The following is a 9,204-nucleotide window of genomic DNA, read 5'->3' on the forward strand; positions in this document are numbered from 1 at the left end:
AAAAATAATGCATTCATAAGTTTAAATGGATCTTCAGTTCAACTAAATAGACTGAAATTACCATATTTATTCATAGTAAAGAATATTACGTACTCTAATATATTTATGGTTCATAAATATGTGATGCTCTCTATGCAATAATTTGCACAAAGAAAACAAGTAATAAAAATAACATCGACACGAAATACAAAGAAAAGCTAATGTAACCAGGTTTGTAAAGGAAACTTTTTATTTAATTCCACAGCCGATGAAAGGGTCTTTGAGTGAACTTGGACTATTTCAATTATTTGCGGTGGTCCTTCTTCCCTTTAATTTCGAAAGATAAATACTTCGTGAAGCGTCCGTTGTAAATAAACTACCATGATGTTCTTACTTCGAACACATTGTTGTTATTGGGCGGATATGGCTTTAAGTTGTATATAAGCTTAATGGTATGTATGTTTTAAAAAGTAAACCTGTGATACACCAAATTAAAACATAACCGTGAAAAAACTGCTTTTTGGTAGTAATTAATAACATTGAAAATGTATTTCAATGCAACCGTAAATATTAATTCTAATTAGATTGAGGTAAAATTAAAATATGGATATTTTTATTTAAGTTACTATTTCAACTAAATGGTATTCCTTCAATTATATCTAAGTAAAAATAAAGTAATTATACAACACTAACTGTCTCTCGCGACTCCGTCCGCGTGGAATTTAAAAAAACAAAAGTGAGTAGCCTATGTGTTCTTCCAGACTATCTTCTACATTTATACCAAATTTTATTGAAATCTGTTCAACCATTTAGGCTACAAACACTAACAAAAATCCTTCCATCCATCCATCCATCTAAACTTTCGCATTTATAATATTAGTATGAAGTATGATTATTTGAAAATAGAATATCGCAAATAATGTATTTTTGTTTAATATTGCTTAACCAAACGTAAATAACAAAGGCGCGCCGAAGGCAAATTCTTTGAAAGTTCCTAATACAGCGCCTTTTAATAATACAATTTGTTATCTTTACGTAATATTTCATACAATTTATATTATTACTTTACGTTACCTTTTCTCTTTAACATACCATACTTTTCTAATTAAAATAAACAAAGATGATATTTGTAAACAATCATAAGCCATAAAAATATACTAAAGATAATAAGTAAAACAGATACTATAAATAATTTTGCCTTCTCGCCGCTAACCCATAGAGGTAGATAGAAATTACAGTCATTACTGCGTTATCTTACCATACTTTTTCTACAAACTGCATGACAAATAAACATACAATTTATTCTACTGTAAAATATGCTGTATAAAATCGATTCACAGCCAAGGAAGTTTATCCGGATAATAAAGGTCAGTGACCTCACGAGAAAGCGCTTTCAACTTCAGAGCTCACCATTATCACGTCGAACAGTCCTGTAGAGCGTACTTTATGAATAGCTTTTACGAATACCTTTTGATATATGTTTTCCAGTGCTCAAAGTAAGCGACGTTCTTATGTTACTTTTTGTTCAGTTTATTATTTCACAACAGTCGTCTAATTTGAACATAACTATTTAAGATTTTTTTACATATTTTCTAAGTTAACTTGATCTGTGGTTCGACCTTTTCACGTTAATCAAATAGATTTAAATTTCAAACGGCTTTTGTAAGTGAAAATAGCCTTAGGCCCTTAAATTTAAGTCTGCTCCTTAATTCAGAGTAATTGAATCACCATGAATAAGATTGAATAGATTATAAAAAAAGTGTTTTGTGTGGATTTTAAAAAGCTTTTTAGATACATATGTATACTGCTTTTAAGAATAAATTCAGGTAATCATCGTAAACTTTGTTCTAATGCCCAATAATATATCTTTGTCTGCAGTGTGTGTTTGTTAAATCTTTTATTTTTCATTGTAGAGCTTGCGTATTAAAAAGGAATTATCGATATTCATGAGTTCTAAAAGCAGGAGAACTTTGTAAAGGTTCTTCCTGTAATGTTGTTCAGTGAACCGTGCTCCACAGATACAAAAAACTTTGCTAACATTTACATTTCATTTAATAAATACTTTTTAAAGTTTTTCTTAAGCGTTTCCAAGGAAACAAAATTTATTGACGCAGCATGTCGTCAATTTTAAGATACTAGATAATAGATTCCACAGAGTTAACATATCTTTCTGTTGGAGAACAAGTTTCTTTAATGAAAAAAAGTCGATTGTATATTTTGATATCTAGAATTTTTATAGTATTAATTAAACTATATTCTTATAAGTATTTTTATACTGAAAAGATATTATTTAGTCTTTTACAGATCTGTATTCTGCGAAATTGTGTTCATTCAATAAATACTTCGAAAAAAATAAATACGTTTATTTTAACAAGCGCTGATTCATCGAAATGTTATTTAAATTGGAAATAATATTTCATAAAATATTTTAATTTCCAAGAATTCATATAACGCTGAGAAGACTATTCAAAAATCCGAAACAAATGTAGAAAAATTTATCGTCATCCCTCTTATATTCTTTGGAGAAAGGGAGATAGCGCTGTTTTATCGTGTAGAATTTAACAGAAAAACTGAAACCTATAAAAGATGCGATATCTTATTTTCTTTATGACAATCCGTATAACATTAAGTATTTACGTTTAAAATTGAAGTAAAGACATTGTATGATATGTAAGGATTATAATTTTTCATTTGAAATTCATATCGTACACTCGAAGCCAAAAGTTTCAAATTCATTTGCGAAATTCAAAACTTTGAAATCTAATTTGATATTCGAAACCGATAAACAATGACTTGGTACCAAATTGGATTGATTAAAATTGTTTTCAGAATTGAAATGTACCTAATAAATAGAATATAGAATTACTAAACCAATCATTTGCAAAGTAAGATAAACTGTAATGAAAAGTAACAAATAATTTGAGTCCTTTATTTATGTAAGATGTTATTTTTATTGTTACCGTAACTTACTAAACCTAGTAAATATATTTTGGTATAACCAGTACATAGTATAGCATGTCTACAATCATCATTAATCGTTTAATTATTAACTCGTTATGAAATAAATTAACCTTACTTAGTGAAATTAACAAATTCATATTCCATTCCTTCCCCAAGGAACCTAAAATATTTGGACTGTACACAGATCGCTGAGCTTGTCAAACTGCTTCCAAATAGTTTAATTAAATTTATATTGTTAATAGAATACATCTCCCAAATGGTTTCGTACAAGTTTAATTACGATCATTAAAAAAATGGAATAATCATCCATATTTCATTATGTTATTTAAGTATTTATACTAACAAAAAAAACAAATTAATTCCAAAAGTTAATCAAAGGTATGTAAAGCAAAGGTCATCAAAATTCTGCTCAAAAACTGTATATTTAACAAACGCACCTGACCGTAATTACGCCAACCAACACGCATATTAATTTCTGCCAACATTTAAATTATAATTACCATATGTATAAATATAGTAACCACATACTTCAAAGCTTTACAGTTCTTATGTTTAACAAAGAAATGTAAATTATTTCGTAATAAGATTTATTTTCTAACTCTACAAATTGTGCTAAAGTATGGTACGTCTATTTTCATGAAAGTCTACATTCCAAAAAAAAAAAACATACAGACGAATTCAGTACCTCCTTCTTTTGGGAAGTCGGTCAATAAATCGTTAACAGTACAGTTATTTATCTTTAATAGCCATAATCTATGTTTATTACAAAAATTCAGAGTTTCAATCAAATCAAAAGTTCTTCTTCTGTTATATCTATTTCATTTCACATGTTCCATTTAAATTGATCGATTACGTACGAACATGTTTTGACTCAATCGCCAAAATCGTAGGTAAAGCCAATAGCGTATTCTCCACATGTGATACTCGAACTGCGTGACTACGGTTATACAACAATGACTTGAATAAAAATGACTTTAAATTAAACGTTAGTTTCAAACAAGGTACAAAAACATGTCCTCTCTCCTTATTGTAATACAAATGAAAGAGCTAAAAGTATTTTTTCAAGTATCAGTAAACACACTTGTATTAACTTTACAAATTCAAATAAGATTTTTTTTATCGTATCATAATCTTTAGTTACTGTATCTTCGTTTGCGTAAATACTACGTGTGGAGAATTCGATACAGTTAGTGTTTAGCTTTTCTATACTGTGATAAAGAGAAAAGATTTTTATTTTTATATTTTTGTATATATTGAAATAACCCGAAAACTACTGGACTAATTTCAAAAATTCTTACCCATTAAAGACCTACGTTATCAGTGACATAGGCTACATTTTTTTTTTAGTTTCAAGCGAAGAAAGTCTAAACTACTCACGACGACACGCTATTTACTAGCTTTTGATAATAATAATAAATTTAGTTTTTGTTGCTTAGTGATAATGTAGCTTTTTAGTGTTGAAATTTAAAAAAAATGGGTCTAGTTGTTTCGGAGCCTATTGAATGTAATCAAACAATCAAATCTACCTATTAGAATAGATGTAGTTAAAAGAGATAATGATGCCGGTAATAAAAAAAATGTAAAATGAATATAATAGCTACCAAAAATAAAATATTAGTACTATGAAATTCTGGAACTGTACATTTTATTCCGCAGTGGTATTTAGCGAAGTAAATTCTCCACCAAATTCACAAATGCATGCATTATGAAATGCAGATTTGCAGCCGACTCATTAAAAGTTATTAAGTTGGTAACTCGTCGAAAGTGCTGTTTAAAAACCACTTCGAATACTAAAGCCAGTCTATATTTAGAAACGTAATTGTAGTTATTCTCTTACCTGTACATGTTTTAAAATAAAGCCTATAAAATCAATTTCAAATATACTGAAGCGCCAATAGCCTAATGGTATGGGGTACGGACTACAGATCTTGCGTTCGAATCCCGCCATTTGACTATTGTTGTGAACCACATCCTAGCACAAGTCTAGAGCTTATTTGGAATGGTTAAAGGTAATATTAGAAAATTAGCAAAAATCTACTACTAATTAAAAAAAATGAATAATTTGAATATAATAACAAACAAAAAGCTGAAAACAGTCTTAGGAATGTAATTACGTTGGTACGTTGCAATGACAAGTTTTAGATTTAATAGGTAATCGGTGGGAGACATTTTACGATATGGGTAGGAAATAAATTTCCTCGACTGTAAAACCCGTCAAACCATTACCATTTTGTTAGTCGTGCAACACGGTAGTTATAAACGACATAATATATTATGTGCGGTTTGTCTCAGCCCCTGCTCTAGTATGTCGGATTAATTAACTTGCGAGGTCAGCTCGGCGGCTCTACCAAATTAAATTTATAACTAACCGTGTGTAATTGAATCTTATCCGATTAAATTGATAACCATGTTTGATTAATATGGAGAACATTATTATAACATATCACTTGAAAATGTAATAATATAACGATATTGTTATTGAACAAAGTTGTTTGAATACCAAAACAAAAAAAATAATATAGAGATAGAAGAAGAGAGAAAAATACGTGTGTTTCCACTGCTAAAACTATTGAAGAAAAACATGTTACTCACTCATTTGACAGTCATCAGTAGATAACATCTCTATTTAAACTTTTTAACATATTATATTAACAATCTTGTAACAGAAAATATGTCGATCACATCTTGTCTCTAATATGCTTCTTTTTCTTCTTCTATCTCTTTTTAATTTATAGCAAACCAGTGCAAATTCTTGGTGGCCAGTATGAAACCTCTTTGGCTATATTCATACTTCTTGTTAGCCAAAACGCATTATTAAAGGTGTCTCGAAACCCACGGTAAGGAATTTTATACCTATGTACTCGTATTTTGTTTGAAAATGTTCTTATAATGGCCTAATCTTTTTACAATGAATGTTCTCACAAAAACATAATTCCTTCTTGGAATGTTCTTTGATCCTCAGAAAACACCTTAAATACTAAGAACCTTTAAATATTTACGGACCTTTTGTAAAAAATCGTTGGTAATTTTTTTGTGTTTCATCATGAAAATACCACACGTATTTGAAGCAGAAAACAAATTTTCTCAATACAGAATTTTTAATGTGCATTGTACTGTCCGAAGTATTTTGCCTAAGAAATTATTAATCGTTTTATACAAAGAACTTTGAAAGAATCTGCCCTCAGTAGGCCTTTGATGTTTCTGCTTGGTCAGGAAAAGTAAAGGTTAATTAAGTTTAACCGTTCCTGAATCTTTATACGAGATATATTAAGTTGTGATAAATTATATTTATGGTTAATTTAATTATTAAAGTAAATTAAATCAATTTAAAGTCTCGTGCTTACATTTATTTAATAAATATATCTTTTATCTATACTATTATAATAAAGCGTAAATGCACACTTCTTTGTTGCCTAAGATGTCAGCAATTACAGCATAGTTTTGAATGATTCTTTTTTTAATAAAAAGCCCTACATTTACGTCACGCTTCAGGCTACATGTTCTCACGCCATTAAACTTAGGGAGTAAATATTTTGGATAAAAACTCTAATGTGGGAAAGAGACCATAAGTTGCTGCCAACATCAAGGAAGCAAGGTTGCCATAGTAAGATAATTGGTATTTTGACATTTGCAATTAAAAATTTGACAAATGTAAACAATTAAATTAACAGTGGTAGTGCCCGCTTTAACATCTTAGCACGAATGGGCCGGCACGCCCGGTGTAATACCACGACCACACAGAAAACAGGCGTGAAATGGAAGCAATTCCGTATTTCGTCTGATGAGTGTGGTGCCGGAGGCCTAATTTACGTCCCTTTCTCCTTACCACCCTTTTCTCATAAGGAGAGGATGGGAAGGGGAAGTGGATTTGACGGTGGAGGAGATGCATAGGAAGGGGCAATATCCTCTTTATGTGCGTCCCCTCCTCCATCGGATAAGGGTAGGCAACGCATCTGCAATTGCGGATGTCTATGGGCAGCGGTCGCTTCGTCATTTTGGTAGATTCAGGTGGCCGCTTGCTCGTTATAAAAAAAAATAATGTTTTTATAATTCCACGCGGATGAAGCCCCACGGAAACAGTTATTTTATTATATAAAAAATAAGAAAAAACATCACAATTTCTACGTTATCTAATGGATCTCTGGAAGACATTCTTAATGGTATTAACCTACTTAAAAAACGTATTAAGTTCGTAAAAGTATTCCAGAAAGCTTTTTAAAGAGCGCCGCTAAAATGAACGGTCAACGAATGGACGTTTTTCGCAGCATTTACAATTTTTTTCCTGTTCTTGACCCAGAAAATGTCTTTCGAGAGATGAAAATCGGCGAGGCGTTTGTTACCCAGTATGAGTAATCGTGTTTGCACTACAACGCCGCAAACTAAATCGTATTTTTTTTATAAATTGTACCCATTAAGCTTATTGCATGTAAATACACGCACTAAAGGCAGTTAAGAAGTATAAAATAAACATATATTCTCTATTAAAATTGAAGGGTAAATGGTTGTACAAAATAATGGACCTTTCCTGACTTCGACGGCCCTGTACACTGTCAAGGGAATAAAATACAAAGCTGACTTTATTCATCTCAACATAAACACGCTTTAGTCGTACCTCCCTTCGTCCAAATAATTTGTTTACTTTTCTTTTATGTCTTGAAAGCGTTGCTAACTCGGTTAATTAATTCTTATTTTCTTGCTTAATTATTGCTTGAAGCAAATTCTATTTATTCTTTATACAGCCATTCTCATTCTAATACTTACGTTTTTTTCACAATTTACGGCTAGGATTTATCTAAATCATAGTGACAATTATTACTCTGTTTACCCTGGGAAAGAGGTAACACAAACGGTAAATGATTACCCAATGTTATAAGCGACACTTATACGTTAATGCACAACTTGGCGAAAAATGTTTAACAAGAGAAAACATCAACGCGGAGTGGCTCGGAGAAAATTATTTGCACATTTTATGTTTTACCTTGATAGTAACCTTGCGAAGCAGTTAATTGCCTACTTTCCCTTACCTTTTTCTCATTATCTTTTTTACTCTTATAATTATAAGAAGAAAGCTTGCAATGTAGCATCCATTTCATTCTCTTGATAATTGTAAAACAATTTGAAAATAAAATGGAAGACTTGTTTAAAGATGTTATGTTACTAAGAAATTATTACGTTTCCGTTTACGCGCTACCAACAAAATATTTAAATACTATCAATATAACTAAGTAACTAAATACGTAAAATGCAACGGTAGAGTTAGTTCACGAAGTAAAACCAATAACTACCTACACTTCAAAGCATTTCGATTTGACAACTAAATAAAACGCAGATATTTTAATTATAAGCTTTTTACTCGAAGAAAAAAAAGATAAGATTAGATAAAAAAAATAAATAGAGGATGTAACGGCCCATACGTCTTAGTCATCAAAAATATGGGACAGAAGTGTACGCCTCTACGTCACGTAAATCTAGTTGCTAACAGATTGGTCCGAATCTCGTTACTCAAGATGTTATCTATTAAATTACTTCAGATCTCTAGGTTCTTACGTAATAAATATTTTATAGATCCACGAATATCAAGGAAAGCTTTATTACGAAGGAAGTAATAAATTGTTATTGCCTGTTAAAATTAATCACCTGGAGCGAATTTCTAAACCCATGTCTTACCCTTGTCAGCTCCTGTAGCTCTTATAATGGCCTTATTAATGTGAATTATTAAATACGCAGTCTGGGAATCACGGTTTTTTATATTCTATATCCTAATCCTTAGTATCTTAAAAAGGTAGCAGCAATTCCAGACATCTTACGATTACCTTAAGCTTTTGTAATTTTGAAACATTTTTTTTTCAATCTAATTAAATCAGTTAGCGTAATAATGACTTTTTATAAGAGAATAACAATCATATCAAACCTGTAATATTATCTTTATGCTTAATTTGCAGAAAGCATTTGTTTTAAATACAGCTACTTGTCTATGATTACGTTTCGTAATAGCATCCCTAACATTTCTAATTGTTTAAAAATATTTTTACTAGCAAATCTATACTATTATAATAAAGCGTAAACCCAAACTTCTTTGTTGCCTAAGATGTTAGCAATTACAGCAAATTTTTGAATAATTATTTTTTTAATAAAAAGTCCTACACTTACGTCACGCTTTAGGCTATATATTTTCACGCTATTAAACTTAGGGTGTAAATATTTTGGATAAAACCCTAATGTGGGAAAGAGACCATAAGTTGCTGCCCACATCAAGGAAGCAAG

The sequence above is a fragment of the Papilio polytes genome, unplaced genomic scaffold (genome assembly GCF_000836215.1).
Source record: "Papilio polytes unplaced genomic scaffold, Ppol_1.0 DF821289.1, whole genome shotgun sequence".
Taxonomy (NCBI): domain Eukaryota; kingdom Metazoa; phylum Arthropoda; class Insecta; order Lepidoptera; family Papilionidae; genus Papilio; species Papilio polytes.